Below are 21,644 nucleotides of genomic sequence, written 5' to 3' on the forward strand. Positions count from 1 at the left end.
GAAAGAAACCCAAACATCTACAGCTAACTTATATTTGATCAAGGATGTGGGGACCCATGGGTAGGCCTACCATGGGACCTCTGAGTTAAGGCTTGGCCTGGCAGCCATGTTGCGTTTGCTAAAGTGGACATTTTTAGTTTCAGTTGGGATAGTTCTTTCCACTGGATGTAACTGACTAAGAGGGACTTTCCAAAAAGGGTATAGAGTGTTGTAAACAACAAGATGGTGCCGAGGACCACACGAAGAGCCTGCCCACCACGTGACATCTCATTTGATTGGCCCAGGAGTGCATGAATTCTGCGTGAACAGGCATCGGATTGGAGTGCTCTGTGCATGGACTTTAGCCCACTTCTGATTGGTTGGATTTTGTATATAAGTCATATGCTGAGGAAGGAGGCTCTCTCTCTCTCTCTCTCTTTTCCTCCTTCCTTTCTCTCTACCTCTGTCCCTGCTATTTTCTCTCTCATAATAAAAGTCTATGTAAGACCGATCAGCTGCGAGTAGCGTCATTCCTTTGCGGGCGAGGGAGCGACAAGAGTGGTGCCATGACTTGGATCGCTTCGTGAATCGCAGGAATAGGGCAGAAACGAAGGTAAGTGTGCGTACACACAGGAATGCAGGCAGTATAAAAGGAAAGGACAGAGACTGTGGTACTGTTGGTGAAGACGGAAGAAAGAAAATATATAGCTGCCAAAGCGGGCTGTAAGAGACCCCCTAATAGGCAGGGAGTAGAACGCCAGTAACAGGGCGGAAGTTGTGAATGAACGCCGGATTCAAGGTGGGAGTTGTCTTTAGCAGTAATGGGTAACACTCCATCCACTACTAAGTTGCGCTTGCTGCTGAGCCACTCGTTAAAGACCATGGGGATGCCCATTAAGGTGGCTACGGTATGTGCATTCACTAGGGCCATTGCCAAGGCATCACCATGGTTCGTGGAAAATGATGAATTAGATGAGCAACAGTGGAGGAGGGTAGGAAGGCAGCTGAGAGCAGCTGGAGAGTCAGTAGAAATACTTAGGTTGAGGATCTCCAATTAGACTCACAGCAGACTTCTCATCAGAAACACTACAGGCTAGGAGGGAATGGCAAGACATAGCCCAGGTGCTAAGAGAAAAAATTGCCAGCCCAGAATATTATATCCTGCTAAGCTCTCATTTGTGAATGAAGGTGAAATAAAGACCTTTCATAGCAAACAGAAATTGAAGAGTTTGCTGCCACTCATTCAGCCCTGCAAAAGATGCTTAAAGATGTGCTACACTCAGAAACACAGAAACATGGCCATCAATATGAAAGAAGGTAAAGGAAGGAAACCTACCAGTAAAGGAGCATGGGATGCTCAAAGCATATACTAGAAAATATCTTTGGGAAAATGGCAGGGCAAAGTCACTACATATCAATAGTCACATTGAACGTTAATGGATTGTACTCTAAAGTTAAAAGGTACAGACTGGCTGAATGGATTAAGGAACAAAACCCAACTATTTGCTGCCTACAAGAAACACATCTTTCTAACAAAGATGCATGCAGACTGAAAGTGAAAGGTTGGAAAAAGATATTCCATGCCAACAGAAACCAAAAAAAGCAGGTGTAGCCATATTAATATCAGACAAAATAAACTTTAACACAAAAACTGTTAAGAGACAAAGAGGGGCACTATATAATGATTAAGGGAACAATTCAACAGGAAGATGTAACTATTATAAATGTATATGCACCTAATTACAGGGCACTGGTCTATTTAAAAGATATGTTAAGGGACTTAAAGGGAGATTTAGATTCCAATACAATAGTACTGGGGGACTTCAATATGCCACTCTCAGTAATAGACAGATCATTCGGACAGAAGATCAACAAGGAAACAGCAGATTTAATCGACACTATTGCCCAAATGGATCTAACAGATATCTACAGAACTTTCAATCCTACATCTAAAGACTTTACATTCTTCTCAGCAGTGCATGGAACCTTCTCTAGGATTGATCACATACTAGGCCATAAAGCAACTCTCAACAAATTCAAAAGAATTAGAATCATACCATGCAGCTTCTCAGACCACAGCAGAATGAAGCTGGAAATTAGCAACTCAGGAAACCCTAGAGAGTATACATACACATGGAGACTGAACAACATGCTACTGAATGAACATTGGGTCATACAAGAAGTCAAAAGAGAAATCAAACACTTTCTGGAAGTAAATGAGGATAACAACACAACATATCAAAACTTATGGGATATGGCAAAAGCAGTATTGAGAGGCAAGTTTATAGCAATAAGTGTTTATATCAAGAAATTGGAAAGGTACCAAATAAATGAGATTTCAGCACATCTCAAGGACCTAGAAAAATCTGCAGCAAACCAGACCCAAATCTAGTAGGAGAAGAGAAATAATTAAAACCAGAGAAGAAATTAACAGGATTGAATCCAAAAAAAAAATTACAAAAAATCAGCCAAGTGAAGAGCTGCTTTTTTGAAAAAAAAATAAACAAAATCGACACCCCATTGGCCCAACTAACTAAAAAAAAGAGAGAAAAGACCCAAATCATTAAATTCAGAGATGAAAAAGGAAATGTAACAACAGACACCACAGAAATAAAAAGAATCATCAGAAATTAATACAAAGAGTTGTGTGCCAGCAAACAGGAAAATCTATCAGAAATGGATAGATTCCTGGACATATGCAATCTACATAAATTTAATCATGAAGACATAGAAAACCTAAATAGACCCATAACTGAGACAGAAATTGAAACAATAATAAAGGCCCTCCCAACAAAGAAAAGCCCAGGACTGGATGGATTCATTGCTGAATTCTACCAGACATTTAAAGAACTAATTCCATTTCTTCTCAAACTATCAGAAGAATCAAAAAAGATGGAATCCTCCCAAATTCTTTCTATGAAGCCAGCATCACCTTAATCCCTAAGCCAGAGAAAGATGCAGCACTGAAAGAAAATTACAGACCAATATCCCTGATGAACATAGACACAAAAATCCTCAATAAAATTCTGGCCAATAGAATACAACAGCACATCAGGAAAATCATCCACCCAGACCAAGTGGGATTTATCCCTGATATGCAGGGATGGTTCAACATTCGCAAATCAATCAATGTGATACACCACATTAACAGACTGCAGAAGAAAAACCATATGGTTATCTCAATAGATGCAGAGAAAGCATTTGATAAAATTCAACACCCGTTCATGATGAAAACTCTAAGCAAATTGGGTATAGAAGGAACATTCCTCAATATAATCAAAGCAATTTATGAAAAACCCACGGCCAGCATCCTATTGAATGGGGAAACGTTGGAAGCATTTCCACTGAGATCTGGCACCAGACAGGGATGCCCACTCTCACCACTGCTATTTAACATAGTTCTGGAAGCTTTAGCCAGAGCCATCAGACAAGAAAAAGAAATTAAAGGAATACAAATTGAGAAGGAAGAAGTCAAACAATCCCTCTTTACAGATGATATGATTCTTTACTTAGAGGATCCAAAGAACTCTACTGAGAGACTACTGGAACTCATAGAGGAGTTTGGCAAAGTGGCAGGACATAAAATCAGTGCACAAAAATCAACAGCCTTTGTATACACAAGCAATGCCATGGCTGAGAAAGAACTGCTAAGATCAATCCCATTCACAATAGCTACAAAAACAATCAAATACCTTGGAATAAACTTAACCAAGGACGTTAAAGATCTCTACGATGAAAATTACAAAACCTTAAAGAAAGAAATAGAAGAGGATACCAAAAAATGGAAAAATCTTCCATGCTCATGGATTGGAAGAATCAACATCATCAAAATGTCCATTCTCCCAAAAGCAATTTATAGATTCAATGCAATCCCAATCAAGATACCAAAGACATTCTTCTCAGATCTGGAAAAAATGATGCCGAAATTCATATGGAGGCACAAGAGACCTCGAATAGCTAAAGCAATCTTGTACAACAAAAACAAAGCCGGAGGCATCACAATACCAGACTTCAGGACATACTACAGGGCAGTTGTAATCAAAACAGCATGGTACTGGTACAGAAACAGATGGATAGACCAATGGAACAGAATTGAAACACCAGAAATCAACCCAAACATCTACAGCAAGTTATATTTGATGAAGGATCTAAAACCAATTCCTGGAGCAAGGACAGTCTATTCAATAAATGGTGCTGGGAAAACTGGATTTCCACATGCAGAAGCATGAAGCAAGACCCCTACATTACACCTTACACAAAAATCCACTCAACGTGGATTAAAGACCTAAATCTATGACCTGACACCATCAAGTTATTAGAGAACATTGGAGAAACTCTTCAAGATATTGGAACAGGCTTGGAGTTTCTGGAAAAGACCCGGGAGGCACAGGCAGTCAAAGCCAAAATCCACTGTTGGGATTGCATCAGATTGAGAAGTTTCTGTACTGCAAAAGAAACAGTCAGGAGAGTGAAGAGACAACTGACAGAATGGGAAAAAATATTTGCAAACTATGCAACAGATTAGGGGTTAATAACCAGAATCTACAAAGACATCAAGAAACTCCACAAAAAGAAAACAAACAACCCACTTAAGAGATGGGCCAAGGACCTCAATAGACATTTTTCAAAAGAGGAAATCCAAATGGCCAACAGACACATGAAAAAATGTTCAAGATCACTAGCTATCAGGGAAATGAAAACCAAAACCACAATGAGGTTTCACCTCACCCCAGTTAGAATGGCTCACATGCAGAAATCTACCAACAATGGATGCTGGCGAGGATGTGGGGAAAAAGGGACACTAACCCACTGTTGGTGGGGATGCAAACTGGTCAAGCCACTATGGAAGTCAGTCTCGAGATTCCTCAGAAACCTTAATATAACCCTACCATTCGACCCAGCCATCCCACTCCTTGGAATTTACCCAAAGGAAATAAAATTGGCAAACAAAAAAGTGGTCTGCACCCTAATGTTTATTGCAGTAAAATTCACAATAGCCAAGACCTGGAACCAACCTAAATGCCCATCAACAGTAGACTGGATATAGAAATTATGGGATATGTATTTTTTAGAATACTATACCACAGTAAAAAACAATGAAATCTGGTCATTTGCAACAAAATGGAGGAATCTGGAACACATCATGCTGAGTGAAATAAGCCAGTCCCAAAGGGACAAATATTATATGTGTGGGGAGCAGGGCCCAGTGGGGAGCAGGCCCTGTCTCCCATAACATGGCAGGGCCCGTTGCCCGAGAGACAAATAAGTAGCAAAACTGTGGACAAATAATACTGAGGACAAATACTGAGATTACCAAGACTAGACTAAACTACTGGAACTGCTAAGACTAACTCAATGCGCCTGATCTCCCACCATATGGTGCTGAGAGAGAGTAAACAAATCCTACACAGCTGCCTTACCAATAGCTGATTCCCGATCCAACCTCTGATTGGAGGAGAACAGCATGCTCAGCACGTGGACTGCATGAACGCCAGCAGAGCACAGTTTGGCGGAAAGGACTATAAAGGAGGAGAGACAACATGCGGGGGGAACACCTGAGGAACCCCTGAGGGAGCTGGCCAGTGGTGTGCTGCTCCTCCGTGGAAGCGGGGGAAGCGGCAGGGGTGCCACGCCTCTGCATTGGCAGGGGGGCAGCAGCTAATCCAGGGAGGACCAGGGAAAGAAACAACAGCAAATCCGTTGCCGCTCCTCTGAGAGCCTGTGGAGCGAGCGACAATATGTTCTCCCTGATCGGTGACAACTGACTGAGCACCAAAAAGGAAACCTGTTGAAGTGAAATGGACACTATGAGCAACGGTGACGTGATCAGCCATAGCCCTGACTGTTGATGAACAACTTAATACTTTATCCCTCCTAGTATTTTTTCTTTGTCTGTTCTACTTAATACTATTGGTTTAATTCTGTGATTAATACACAGTTATCCTTAGGTGTTGAAATTTAACTGAAAAGTGATCCTGTTAAATATAAGAGTGGGAATAAGAGAGGGAAGAGATGTACAATTTGGGACATGCTCAAGCTGACTTGCCCCAAACGGTAGAGTTAGAAACATACCAGGGGATTCCAAATCAATCCCATCAAGGTGGTATGTACCAATGCCATCTCACTAGTCCAAGTGATCAATTTCTGTTCACAATTGATCATAATGAAAGGACTAAGAGTCAAAGGGATCACACAAACAAGACTAGTGTCTTCTAATACTATCCGATAGAATAAAAAAAGGGAGAGAATGATCCAACATGGGAAGCGAGATACACAGCAGACTCATAGAATGTCGGATGTCCTAAACAGCACTCTGGTCTCAGCATCAGTCCTTAAGGCATTTGGATCTGGCTGAAGAACCCATGAGAGTATTTCAGGCATGGAAAGCCAAGACACTCTGGCAAAAAAAACCAAAAAAAGACATAAATGAAAGATCTCTGTGAGTGAGATCTCAGTGGGAAAAACATGTCTTCAAAGAAGGAGGTACCTTTCTCTGAAGGGAGGAGAGAACTTCCACTTTGACTACAACCTTGTCTAAATAAGAGTCAGTGAACTCAAAAGGCTTCCATAGCCTTGGCAGCTCATGACAAGAGCCTAGGGTGATTACTGAGGCCATAAACAAGAGTGTCAATTTTAAAAGTCAACAACAGGAGTCACTGTGCACTTACTCCTCATGTAGGATCTCTGTCCTTAATGTGCTGTACATTGTGATTTAATGCTATAACCAGTACTCAAACAGTATTTTTCACTTTGTGTTTCTATGTGGGTGCAAACCGTTGAAATCTCTACTTAATGTATACTAAACTGATCTTCTGTATATAAAGAGAATTGAAAATGAATCTTGATATGAATGGAAGGGGAGAGAGAGCAGGAAAAGGGAGGGTTGCGGGTGGGAGTGAAGTCACTGGGTGGGGGAAGCCATTGTAATCCATAAGCTGTACTTTGGAAATTTATATTCATTAAATAAAAGTTAATAAATAAGCCAGCACCGCGGCTCACTAGGCTAATCCTCCACCTAGTGGTGCCGGCACACCGGGTTCTAGTCCTGGTTGGGGCGCCAGATTCTGTCCCGGTTGCCCCTCTTCCAGGCCAGCTCTCTGCTGTGGCCAGGGAGTGCAGTGGAGGATGGCCCAGGTGCTTGGGCCCTGCACCCCATCGGAGACAAGGAAAAGCACCTGGCCTTGGCTCTTGCCATCGGATCAGCGTCGTGCGCCGGCCGCAGCGCGCTGGCCGTGGCGGCCATTTGAGGGTGAACCAACGGCAAAGGAAGACCTTTCTCTCTGTCTCTCTCTCTCACTGTCCACTCTGCCTGTCAAAAAAAAGTTAATAAATAAATAAATAAATAAATGCTTAATTAAAAAAATCAAAATTATGGGACACGCATTCTATAGAATACTATCCAGCAGTAAAAATGATGAAATCTTGTCATTTGCAACAAAATGGAGGAATCTGGAAAACATCATGCTGAGTGAAATAAGCCAGTCTCAAAGGGAGAAATATCATATGTTCTCCCTTATTGGTGACAACTAACTGAGCACCTAAAAGGAAGCCTGTTGAAGTGAAATGGACACTTTGAGAAACAGTGACTTGATCAGCCCTTGTCCTGACTGTCGAGGAACAACTTATAATTTATCCCTTTTAGTATTTTTATGTTCTACTTAAATCTTTTTTTTTTATCTTTTATTTAATGAATATAAATTTCCAAAGTACGACTCATGGGTTACAATGGCTTTCCCCCCCATACCGTCCCTCCCACCCACAACCCTCCCCTTTCCCACTCCCTCTCCCCTTCCATTCACATCAAGATTCATTTTCGATTATCTTAATATACAGAAGATCAGCTTAGTATACCTTAAGTAAGGATTTCAACAGTTTGTTCCCACACAGAAACATAAAGTGAAAAATAATCGATGATTTTTTTTAAGTGATGATGAAATCAGATCAGACCTATTGTCATGTTTAATCCCAGTGAGAGTCAAGTTGGGAATTGATAATTTCTTTTTTTTTTTTTTTTTACAGAAGATCAGTTTAGTGTACATTAAGTAAAGATTTCAATCGTTTGCACCCCCATAGAAACACAAAGTGAAATATACTGTTTGAGTACTCGTTATAGCATTAAGCCTCAGTGTACAGCACATTAAGGACAGAGATCCTACATGAGGAGTAAGTGCACAGTGACTCCTGTTGTTGACGTTACAAATTGACACTCCTGTTTATGGCATCAGTAATCTCCGTATGCACCAGTCATGAGTTTCCAAGGCTATGGAAGCCCCTTGAGTTCTCCGACTCTTATCTTGTTTAGACAAGGTCATAGTCAAAGTGGAGGTTCTCTCCTCCCTTCAGAGAAAGGCACCTCCCTCTTTGAAGACCTGTTCTTTCCACTGGGATCTCACTCACAGAGATCTTTTTGCCAGAGTGTCTTGGCTTTCCATGCCTGAAATACTCTCATGGGCTTTTCAGCCAGATCTGAGTGCCTTTAGGGCTGATTCTGAGGTCAGAGTGCTATTTAGGACATCCGCCATTCTATGAGTCTGCTGAGTATCTCACGTCCCATGTTGGATCACTCTCCCCTTTATTTATTCTATCGGTTAGTGTTAGCAGATACTAGACTTGTTTATGTGCTCCCTTTGACTCTTAGTCCTTTCATTATGATCAATTGTGAACTGAAATAGATCACTTGGAATAGTGAGATGGCATTGGCACATGCCACCTTGATGGGATTGAATTGGAATCCTCTGGTATGTTTCCAACTCTACCAATTGGGGCAAGTCAGCCCGAGCATGCCCCAAATTATACATCTCTTCCCTCTCTTAGTCCCACTTTTATGTTTAACAGGGATCACATTTCAGTTAATTTTCAACACTTAAGAATAACTGTGTGATAATTACAGAATTAAACCAGTCATATTAAGTAGAACAGACAAAAAAATACTATGAGGGATAATGTATTAAGTTGTCCATTAGCAGTCAGGGCTATGCTGATCAAGTCACCATTTCTCATAGTGTCCATTTCACTTCAGGAGGTTTCCTTTTTGGTGTTCAGTCAGTTGTCACCGATCAGGGAGAACATATGGTATTTGTCACTTTGGGACTGGCTTACTTCACTCAGCATGATGTGTTCCAGATTCCTCCATTTTGTTGCAAATGACTGGATTTCGTTGTTTCTTACTGCGGTATAGTATTCTAAAGAATACATATCCCATAATTTCTTTATCCAGTCTACCGTTGATGGGCATTTAGGTTGGTTCCAGGTCTTGGCTATTGTGAATTGTGCTGCAATAAACATTAGGGTGCAGACCGCTTTTTTCTTTATCAATTTAAACTCCTTTGGGTAAATTCCAAGGAGTGGGATGGCTGGGTCGAACGGTAGGGTTATATTCAGGTTTCTGAGGAATCTCCAGACTGTTTTCCATAGTGGCTTGACCAGTTTGCATTCCCACCAACAGTGGGTTAGTGTCCCTTTTTCCCCACATCCTCGCCAGCATCTGTTGTTGGTAGATTTCTGTATGTGAGCCATTCTAACTGGGGTGAGGTGAAACCTCATTGTGGTTTTGATTTGCATTTCCCTGATTGCTAGTGACCTTGAACATTTTTTCATGTGCCTGTTGGCCATTTGGATTTCCTCTTTTGAAAAAATGTCTATTGAAGTCCTTGGCCCATCTCTTAAGTGGGTTGTTGGTTTTGTTTTTGTGGAGTTTCTTGATCTCTTTGTAGATTCTGGTTATTAACCCTTTATCTGTTGCATAGTTTGCAAATATTTTTTCCGATTCTGTCAGTTGTCTCTTCACTCTCCTGACTGTTTCTTTTTCAGTACAGAAACTTCTCAATTTGATGCAATCCCAATAGTTGATTTTGGCTTTGACTGTCTGTGCCTCCCGGGTCTTTTCCAGAAATTCTTTGCCTGTGCCAATATCTTGAAGGGTTTCTCCAATGTTCTCTAGTAACTTAATGGTGTCAGGACGTAGATTTAGGTCTTTAATCCACGTTGTGTGGATTTTTGTGTAAGGTGTAAGGTAGGGGTCTTGCTTCATGCTTCTGCACGTGGAAATCCAGTTTTCCCAGCACCATTTATTGAATAGACTGTCCTTGCTCCAGGAATTAGTTTTAGATCCTTCATCAAATATAAGTTGGCTGTAGGTGTTTGGATTGATTTCTGGTGTTTCAATTCTGTTCCATTGGTCTATCCATCTGTTTCTGTACCAGTACCATGCTGTTTTGATTACAACTGCCCTGTAGTATGTCCTGAAGTCTGGTATTGTGATGCCTCCGGCTTTGTTTTTGTTGTACAAGATTGCTTTAGCTATTCGAGGTCTCTTGTGCCTCCATATGAATTTCAGCATCATTTTTTCTAGATCTGCGAAGAATGTCTTTGGTATCTTGATTGGGATTGCATTGAATCTATAAATTGCTTTTGGGAGAATGGACATTTTGATGATGTTGATTCTTCCAATCCATGAGCATGGAAGATTTTTCCATTTTTTGGTATCCTCTTCTATTTCTTTCTTTAAGGTTTTGTAATTTTCATCGTAGAGATCTTTAACGTCCTTGGTTAAGTTTATTCCAAGGTATTTGATTGTTTTTGTAGCTATTGTGAATGGGATTGATCTTAGCAGTTTTTTCTCAGTCATGGCATTACTTGTGTATACAAAGGCTGTTGATTTTTGTGCATTGATTTTATATCCTGCCACTTTGCCAAACTCCTCTATGAGTTCCAATAGTCTCTTAGTAGAGTTCTTTGGATCCTCTAAGTACAGAATCATGTCGTCTGCAAAGAGGGATAGTTTGACTTCTTCCTTCTTGATTTGTACTCCTTTGATTTCTTTTTCTTGTCTGATGGCTCTGGCTAAAACTTCCAGAACTATGTTGAATAGCAGTGGTGAGAGTGGGCATCCCTGTCTGGTGCCAGATTTCAGTGGAAATGCTTCCAACGTTTCCCCATTCAATAGGATGCTGGCCGTGGGTTTTTTATAAATTGCTTTGATTATATTGAGGAATGTTCCTTCTATACCCAATTTGCTTAGAGTTTTCATCATGAAAGGGTGTTGAATATTATCAAATGCTTTCTCTGCATCAATTGAGATAACCATATGGTTTTTCTTCTGCAGTCTGTTAATGTGGTGAATCACATTGATTGATTTGCGAATGTTGAACCATCCCTGCATACCAGGGATGAATCCCATTTGGTCTGGGTGGATGATTTTCCTGATGTGTTGTTGTATTCTATTGGCCAGAATTTTATTGAGGATTTTTGCATCTATGTTCATCAGGGATATTGGTCTGTAATTTTCTTTCAGTGCTGCATCTTTCTCTGGCTTAGGGATTAAGGTGATGCTGGCTTCATAGAAAGAATTTGGGAGGATTCCCTCTTCTTCGATTGTTCTGAATAGTTTGAGAAGAAATGGGATTAGTTCTTCTTTAAATGTCTGGTAGAATTCAGCAGTGAATCCATCTGGTCCTGGGCTTTTCTTTGTTGGGAGGGCCTTTATTACTGTTTCAATTTCTGTTTCAGTTATGGGTCTATTTAGGTTTTCGATGTCTTCATGGTTCAATTTTGGTAGATTGCATGTGTCCAGGAATCTATCCATTTCTGATAGGTTTTCCTGTTTGCTGGCATACAGGTCCTTGTAGTAATTTCTGATGATTCTTTTTATTTCTGTGGTGTCTGTTGTTACGTTTCCTTTTTCATCTCTGATTTTATTGATTTGGGTCTTTTCTCTTTTTTTTTTAGTTAGTTGGGCCAATGGTGTGTCAATATTGTTTATTTTTTCAAAAAACCAGCTTCTCGCTTGGCTGATTTTTTGTAATTTTTTTTTTGGATTCAATCCTGTTAATTTCTTCTCTGGTTTTAATTATTTCTCTTCTCCTACTAGATTTGGGTTTGGTTTGCTGCAGTTTTTCTAGGTCCTTGAGGTGCGCTGAAAGCTCATTTATTTGGTACCTTTCCAATTTCTTGATATAGGCACCTATTGCTATAAATTTGCCTCTCAATACTGCTTTTGCTGTATCCCATACGTTTTGATATGTTGTGTTGTTGTCTTCATTTACTTCCAGAAAGTTTTTGATTTCTCTTTTGATTTCTTGAATGACCCAGTGTTCATTCAGTAGCATGTTGTTCAGTCTCCATGTGTTTGCATACTTTCTGGGGTTTCCTGAGTTGCTAATTTCCAGCTTCATCCCGCTGTGGTCTGAGAAGCTGCATGGTATGATTCTAATTCTTTTAAATTTGCTGAGACTTGCTTTATGGCCTAGTATGTGATCAATCCTAGAGAAGGTTCCATGCGCTGCTGAGAAGAATGTGAAGTCTGTAGATGTAGGGTTGAAAGTTCTGTAGATATCTGTTAGATCCATTTGGGCAATAGTGTCAATTAAATCTGCTGTTTCCTTGTTGATCTTCTGTCCGGATGATCTGTCTATTTCTGAGAGTGGAGTATTGAAGTCCCCCAGTACTATTGTATTGGAATCTAAATCTCCCTTTAAGTCCCTTAACATATCTTTTAAATAGACCAGTGCCCTGTAATTAGGTGCATATACATTTATAATAGTTACATCTTCCTGTTGAATTGAACCCTTAATCATTATATAGTGTCCCTCTTTGTCTCTCTTAACAGTTTTTGTATTAAAGTTTATTTTGTCTGATATTAATATGGCTACACCTGCTTTTTTTTTTTGGTTTCTGTTGGCATGGAATATCTTTTTCCAACCTTTCACTTTCAGTCTGCATGCCTCTTTGTTAGAGAGATGTGTTTCTTGTAGGCAACAAATAGTTGGGTTGTGTTCTGTGAGCCAGTCAGCCAAACGGTGTCTTTTAACTGAAGAATTCAGACCATTAATGTTCAGTGTGACAATTGATACGTAGTGACTTTGCCCTGCCATTTTCCCGGAAATATTTTCTAGTATATGCTTTGAGCTTCCCATGCTCTTTTACTGGTAGGTGTTCTTCCTTTCCCTTCTTTCATATTGATGGCCGTGTTTCTGTGTTTCTGAGTGTAGCACATCTTTAAGTATCTTTTGCAGGGCCGGACGAGTGGCGGCAAAGTCTTTCAATTTCTGTTTGCTATGAAAGGTCTTTATTTCACCTTCATTCACAAATGAGAGCTTGGCAGGATATAATATTCTGGGCTGGCAATTTTTCTCTCTTAGCACCTGTGCTATGTCTCGCCATTCCCTCCTAGCTTGTAGGGTTTCTGATGAGAAGTCAGCTGTGAGTCTGATTGGAGATCCTCTGAGAGTAATCTGACGTTTCTCTCTTGCACATTTTAGAATCTTTTCTTTATGTTTCACTGTGGTAAGTTTAATTACCATGTGTCGTGGTGAGGATCTCTTTTGGTCATGTTTATTGGGGGTTCTATGAGCTTCCTGTACTAGGATATCTCTGTCCTTCTCCAAACCTGGAAAGTTCTCTGCTAGTATCTCACTAAAAAGGCCTTCCAATCCTTTCTCTCTCTCCATGCCTTCAGGAACTCCTAGAACTCGAATGTTGGTTTTTTTAATAGTATCCTGTAGATTCCCAACAATATTTTTTAGGTTTCTAATTTCCTCTTCTTTTCTTTGGTTTGACTGTATGTTTTCCTGTGCTCTATCTTCTAAGTCCAATATTCTCTCTTCTGCTTCACCCATTCTGTTTTTAAGGCTTTCTAATGTGTTTGTCATTTGATCTATTGAGCTCTTCATTTCATTTTGATTTCTCTTGACTATTACACTTTCCTGTTCTACTAGTTTCTGAGTTTCATTTTGACTCTTCCTTAAAATTTCATTTTCACGAGAGAGATTTTCAATCTTGTCCATTAAGGATTTCTGTAGTTCAAGGATTTGCTTTTGAAAACTTCTAAATGTTCTTATCATAAATTTTTTGAAATCTGTATCTTGCATTTCTTCTATCTCATCATCTTCATACTCTTGGCTTGGGGTGTTTTGCTTATTTGGAGGCATCATAGTGTCATCGTTGATCTTGCTCCCTCTATTTCTGTGTTTGTTACTCGGCATAGTTAATTCTTCTTGCGTCACTGTGCGTTTTTTTTTTCTTTTTTCTTTTTTTTTATACTGTGTCCGTGTTAAGTGGACTGCCTGCTGTTGGAGGAGCCTTGGAGGCTTGAGATGGGTGCGGCCTGAGAGCTCTGCCTGGTTCTTCCTGGTTAAGGGTGTGCAAAGGTGACACCCTCAGGTTATGCGTGGTAAATCTCTCTCTTTTTATTTATTTATTTATTTTATTTAGTCAGGGGGTAAGTAACACCGCTGGGCAGGGCTATGCAGAATTGATAGTATTTAGCTTCCAGTCTTTGGCTCCTCTGGACTCCCACTGGGTTGCCTAGGCTACTGAATTGTAGTGACTCAGTTCCTTAACTCTCCCCCATTGATATGTAAATCCAAAGAGGAGGCCTGCTCTTTGTCTCTTGGGAATTCTTCAAGCCTTGCAGCCTTGTAACCTTTGCAAGGTTAGGGGGAAGAGAAACCCCGAAGCTTTTTTTTCCTTCTTTCCGGTAGTGAGTTTGCTGCACTTTCCGGCCCCCCTCTAGATTCTGACCCCCGTTTCCCCACCAATGTCTCGCGTTATTGAGCTCACCTCCCCTTCCAGCGCCGATGTGTGGACTTGGAGCCCTGAGCGTCCCAAGTCTCCCCGCTGTTGTCTGTGTGGCATGCACTCCCCTTGGAGCACTGTCGTGCAGACCCTGGGGCTACTGCGGCTGGGTCCCGCGACTTGGCTTCCTCGCGGTGGGCGACCTTGTTCTCCCAGTAGGTCCTCCGATTCACGCCTGCTCCATCCAGAAGGGTTTCCCCTGCAATTTTTTTGGTTCTATTTTCTGTGGCTACCGTAACTCCCCTTTTATTAAACTAAATTTCCCCGGACTATCGGTGCGCGCCCTCACTGTTCCGCCATCTTGGCTCCGCCCCTATGTTCTACTTAAATCTATTGGTTGATCTCTGTAATTAACACACAATTATTCTTAGCTGTTGAAATTTAACTGAAAAGTGATCCTGTTAAATATAAGAGTGGGAATAAGAGAGGGAGGAGATGTACAATTTGGGACATGCTTAAGCTGACTTGCCCCAAACGGTAGAGTTAGAAATGTGCCAGGGGATTCCAATTCAATCCCATCAAGGTGGCATGTACCAATGCCATCTCACTAGTCCAAGTGATCAATTTCTGTTCACAATTGATCATAAGGATAGGACTAAGAGTCAAAGGGATCACACAAACAAGACTAGTGTCTGCTAATACTAGCTGATAGAATCAAAAAGGGAGAGAATGATCCAACATGGGAAGTGAGATACACAGCAGACTCATAGAGTGACTGATGTCCTAAACAGCACTCTGGCCTCAGAATCAGCCCTTAAGGCATTTGGATCTGGCTGAAGAGCCCATGAGAGTATTTTAGGTATGGAGAGCCAAGTCACTCTGGCAAAAAAACAAACAAACAAACAAACAAACAAAAACAACCCAAACCTAAATGAAAGATCTGTGCAAGTGAGATCCCAGTGGAAAGGACAGGTTAGCAAAGGAGGAGGAACGTTTCTCTGAAGGGAGGAGAGAACTTCCACTTTGACTATGGCCTTGTCTAAATAAGATCAGAGTCAGCAAACTCAAAAGGCTTCCATAGCCTTGGAATCTCATGACAAGAGCCTAGGGTGATTACTGACACCATAAACAAGACTGTCAAATTGTTAAGTCAACAAAAGGAGTCACTGTGCACTTACTCCTCATGTAGGATCTCTGTCCTTAATGTGTTGTACAGTTTGGGTGAATGCTATAACTAATACTCAAACAGTGTTTTACACTTTGTGTTTCCGTGTGGGTGCAAACTTTTGAAAGCTTGACTTAATATATGCTAAATTGGTCTTCTGTATATAAAGAGAATTGAAAATGAATCTTGCTGTAAATGGAATGAGAGAGGGAGCAGGAGATGAAAGCGTTGCGGATGGGAGAGAAGTTATGGGGGGAAGCCACTGTAATCCATAAGCTGCACTTTGGAAATTTATATTTATTAAATAAAAGTTAAAAAAGCAACCATTTGTTCTAGATAATTCTAAAAATTAAGAAATATAGTGTTTATACTTTGGCACTTTAGAAATGGAACATTGAAGTGAAAAGCAGGGAGAGTAGTAAAATAATGGATTTAACATCTCAATAAAACTAATTATATTTATGTATTCTTATTTGATTGTATTTTCTTAGTCCACAGTAGTCATGATATACTGTATTCAAATTATAAAAGTGGCCAATGATGGAGCTACTATCCTAATACACAGTATTCACTCCTACTCTCTGAATCAGTGCCATATTGAATGTATTGGATTGAAACCAACAGATGGGGAGAACCAGTACAGCCATGGCAGTGGATATTCACAGGCCTGAGAGGACCTTTTCTCAGTGTGACTCTAGTTCATAAACCTTTGCCCAAGATTATTTGAATGAGCAAAAAGAATTAAGTCTGCATAAAGGGATTACCAACATGAGCTACTTCTCTTCATATGAACTATCTTATTCTTAAGGTGGGTGAGAAAGAGAATTTTTGAAATATTGTGGAATACAGGACACATAAATAAAAACATTGTGATAGATAATTGAAAGTCTGTCTTCCACAGAGAAGTAGGTAAAACTATAGAAGAAAAAATAAGGAACTGAGGTAACAATCTATGAATACTCTTTATAAACATGTAATAGGAATTTTACATATATTTTGGTGGTTTTTTAAAAAGTGAAATTAGAAGTAAGCTAAGAGTTTTCTTATATTCACTTTTCATTAAGTGGCATTAAAAAAAGCATTATTGTATGACACAAACTTGTAGAAGCATGTGCAGTCATTCTAAGAAAACAGTGCAGAATGGTATAGGTTTGTCAGTGTTCTAAACTTTTCAGTGATTGCAAATGAACATTTCAACTTAAGCATATAAAACTACAAAGTAAATTGCATTAATTCTCAGTAGTAAAATGCTTGTTAGGGCTATGGCTGTTAATAGAATGTTCAAGTTTTCAATTTACATTGCTTTTCAGAATCTAAGGGTAACTGAAATTATTCCATGAAATGTAAAACAATATGTTGACTTTTATATTTTGCTACTCATTACCTTATATATGATATCAGCCATGCTGGTATTTTTTAATGATTTTATTTATTTATTTTCAAAAAATTATTTATTTGAGAAGTAGAGTTACAGAGAGAGAGACAGAGAGAGAGAATGGTCTTCCAACCCTGGTTCACCCCCTAAATGGCTGCAATGTCTAGAGCTGAGGCAGTTCAAAGCCAGGAGCCAGGATGTTCTTCCAGTTCTCCAACGTGGGTGAAGGGGCCCATGCACTTGGGCCATCTTCTCCTGCTTTCCCAGGCCAAGGCAGAGAACTGCATGTGAAGAGGAACAGCCAGGACAGGGACCGGCACTCACATGGGATGCTGGCACTGCAGGCAAAGGCTTACACTGCTGTGCCATAATACCAACCCTGCTAGTAGTTTTAATAGTGATATGTGCAGTGCCATGGCTCACTAGGCTAATCCTCCACCTGCAGTGCTGGCACCCCAGGTTCTAGTTCTGGTTGGGGTGCCAGATTCTATCCCAGTTGCTTCTCTTCCAGTCCAGCTCTCTGCTGTGGCCTGGAAGTGCAGTGGGGGATGGCCCAGGTCCTTGGGCCCTGCACCCGCATGGGAGACCAGGAGGAAACACTTAGCTCCTGGCTTCAGATCAGCACAGTGTGCTTGCCACAACGCACCAGCCGTAGTGGCCACTTGGGGGGTGAACCAATGGAAAAAGGAAGACCTTTCTCTCTGTCTCTGTCTCTCTCACTGTCTAAATCTGCCTGTCAAAAAAAAAGTGATATGTAAGAGGCAGCTTAAAGCACATTGCAGTTGCACTATTTTCTATTGCATCAATACAACACAACACTTAGTGCTCAAAGCAGACCATGCTGTTTTATTTTTTCATGCCATTTGCTCTTCCAGGAAAACCTAATTCTCCTGATTCCCGCTTTTACACCCCAGGTCTTACTTAATTGACTTTTAGTCCTACTGCAAAGTAACATTCATATCACCTCTACTAGAAAGATTTTGCTAACAGCCTGCCACCATCCACACGCTTTCTCCCATACCTACTGTGACTATGGAAATTCTCCAAATTTTTGCACTTATCATAGCACCTTGAACTTTCTTATTTCCTGAATCTAATCCATTCAAGTAAACTGAATAATAATTTTTTGATAACAATAGCCTGTATTGCTTTATCTTAGATGGAAGAAAATGCAACCTATATAATAATTTGCTAAGGGTATTTGCAATACATAAAGCTTTCAAAAACTAACTTCCTAGAGTGAGCATTTGCCTTGGCAGTTAAGATGCTGGTTAAAATGCCTGTATCCAGGGTCACTGCTGCAGTGTAGTAGGTAAAGCCACCACCTGCAGCACCAGCCTCCTATATGGGCATTATTTTGAGTTCTAGCTGCTCCACTTCCATCCAGCTACATGATAATGTGCCCAGGAAAGCAGTGGAGGATAGCCCAAGTCCATGGGTCACCCACCCACATGGGAGACCCAGAAAAAGTTCCTGGCTTCTGGATTCAGATCAGCCCAGCTCTGGCCATTCTCTCTCCTTCTATAACTCTGCCTTTCAAATAAATAAACAAATCTTAAAAAAACTTACCTGTATCCCATATAGGAGTAACTCACTTTAATTCCCAGCTCTAGCTCTTCATTCCAGCCTCCTGCTAATGCAGATTCTGGAGGATGAATTCCTGCCACCCACTGAGAGATCTGGATTGAGTTCTTGGCTCCAGGTTTTGGCCTCCCAGCCACTGCAGACATTTGAGGAGTGAACAAGGGGAGGGGAGCATGCTCTTTCTTTTTCTCTCATTCTTTCTTTCTGCCTTTCAAATGGGTAAATCTAAAAAAAACCCTTTTAACCCATTAATGGAAATATTTGAATGTAGTATGAAATTATGAATGCACAGTATCTGATGTGAATCTTTTAGCCTATTATTGCAAAGAGGACCAATACAATGTAAATAAACATGAAATAATACATTAAATATGAATAATGTGAAGCACTTTTGAAATATAGGAATAAGAGACACACCCAGAGCCTCCCACCCACTGCTGCTGTGCCTCTTCATTTGCTGCCTGTGGGTCCCATGTGCTGGGGACTTTCTCTGCCCCACACTCTGCTTTGCGCCTCATGTGCCCGGAAGAAAGAGGACGTGCTCCCTGGACATTCCACGGTGATGATAGCATTTGAAGACCTGGCTGTTTACTTTACCTGGGAGGAATGGCAGAACATGAACAAAGCTCAGAAAATCCTGTACAGGGATGAGATGCTGGAGACCTACAGCAGCCTGCTCTTCTTGGGACACTGCATTACCAAACCCGACTTGATCTTTAAGTTGGAGCAAGGAGCAGAGCCATGGATGGTGAGCGAATTCCTAAATCAGAACCTTCCAGTTGCCATGAAAAGTGATGACATTATTAGAACCAACCAGGAAATTCAAGAAAACATTTTTAAGCAGAATGTTATTACAAATAACAAGACATCAACTCCCAAAAGAGTTATGTCAATAAAAAGACTTAATTTAAGTTCAAGTCATGTTTCAAAGCTGATTAACAAAAAAAGAAATTATTCATCAATGAAACCTGAGGAATGCAATGTGTGTCACAATGTGTTTCCCCACTGTGGGCATGATGAGCTGTAAGCTAGAGAGAAATTTGATGCCGCTAAGGTACCTGAGAACTCTGCCCAGTGCTGTGAGCCTCTTAGTGAGTATCACAAGATTCAGACTATGAAGCCTTCATTTGAACATAGTGCACAAGGGAAAGACTTCAAAAAGAAGAAGATATTCTTTAGATTTGGCACGGTCCATATGGGAGATTCCTGTAATAAGTCAACTGTCACTGTTGGAAAGACAACTCAAATAGAAAAGACTCTTCATAAAAATACTAACCTCAGTAAGCATCAACAAATCAACACAGGAGAGGAACTCTATGAAGATATGGGATATGTGGAACCTCTTATTTACAAATCAAATCTTGCAATAAATCAGAGACAACATATACAGAAAAAACCCTATGGATGTAAGCCTCGTGGAAAATCCTTCAGGTTTAAGTCCTGCCATACCATCATTCACAGTACTTCCACATAGGAAAACTCCCATGTGTGTAATGAATGTGGAAAAGCCACCTACCAGAAGTTAGATGTCATTAGACATCAGGAAATTCACACAGAGGACAAACCTAATGAATGTAAAGACTATGGAAAAGCCTCTGGCAAGAAGTCACATTTCATGATGCAACAGAGAATTCACACAGGAAAGAAACCTTATGAATGTAATAACTGTGGCAAAGCCTTCAGCTATAAGTCACAACTCATAATCCATCAGAAAATTCAGACAGGGGAGAGACCTTATGAATGTAAAGACTGTAGAAAAGCCTTTGTCCAAATGTCAGACCTCAGAAGACATCAGAGAATTCACACAGGGGAGAAAGCTTATCAATGTAATGACTGTGGAAAAGCCTTCAGCTATAAGTCACAACTCAAAATTCACCAGAGAATTCACACAGAGGAGAGACCTTATGAATGTAATGACTGTGGAAAAGCCTTTCCTATAGGTCACAACTTTTAATCCATCAGAGAATTCACACAGGGGAGAGACCTTATGAATGCCAAAATTGTGGGAAAGCCTTTGGCCAGAAGTCACATCTCATAATGCATCAGAGAATTCATACAGGTGAGAAACCTTATGAATGTAATGACTGTGGAAAAGCATTTGGCTCTAAGTCACAACTCATAACCCATCAAAGAATTCATACAGGGGACAGGCCTTATAAATGTAATGACTGTGGAAATCCCTTCAGCTATAAGTCACAACTTATAATCCATCAGAGAATTCACACAGAGGAGAAACCTTATGAATTTAATGATTGTGGGAAAACATTTGGCAAGAAGTCACATCTCATAATGCACCAGAGAATTCACACAGGGGAGAAGCCTTATGAATATAATGACTGTGGAAAAGCCTTCAGCTATAAATCACAACTCAAAATCCATCAGAGAATTCACACAGGAGAATAACCTCATGAATGTTATGACTACAGAAAAGCTTTTTGCTGTAAATCACAACTCATAACACCTGACAGCTTTTGTAAGGCTGGGTGAGTGTTGACAAATTCAGTTTCTTTTTGTTTGATAGGTCTTTACTTCACATTCAACATAAATGAGTACTTTGCAGGGTATAGTATTCTCAGTGGACGGATTTTTTTTCTCTTAAGACTCACACTATGTCTCTCCATTCTCTCATAGGCCATAGAGATTCTAATGAGAAGTCACCTGTGAATCTAGTTGGAAATCCTTTGAAATTTATCTGACATTTCTGTATTGCACATTTTGGTATTTTCTTTTTGTTTTATTGTTAAAAGTTTGCAATATCTTTTGGCAGCCTAGAAAGTCCTTCTCATGAACCTGACCTGGTGAATCAAGGGAGCATAAGATTACATTTCCTGCACTGCAGCCATCCATAACTAAACAAGGAGGATGATCCCTATATTTTCTTTGCAGACAGCCCATCTTCCTGGAAAGCAGATAGGATACAGCAGAACTCATGGACAATTCTAACTTTTTTATTAATGTGTGGTTTAGTAAGTTCATATTTGAAATAAATGTGCTATGAATGAATACATTCAAATATAGAAAGAACAT

The 21,644-nt window shown here is 40.3% G+C and overlaps 1 pseudogene; it reads left to right on the forward strand.

Moving 5' to 3' along the window:
* Positions 1-860: 860 nt before the first annotated feature.
* Positions 861-21,169, forward strand: LOC149120014 (uncharacterized; annotated as a pseudogene).
* The last annotated feature ends 475 nt before the right edge of the window (positions 21,170-21,644 follow it).

Source organism: Oryctolagus cuniculus, chromosome 20 (genome assembly GCF_051225735.1).
Source record: "Oryctolagus cuniculus isolate XC-2025 breed Fujian yellow rabbit chromosome 20, ASM5122573v1, whole genome shotgun sequence".
NCBI lineage: Eukaryota > Metazoa > Chordata > Mammalia > Lagomorpha > Leporidae > Oryctolagus > Oryctolagus cuniculus.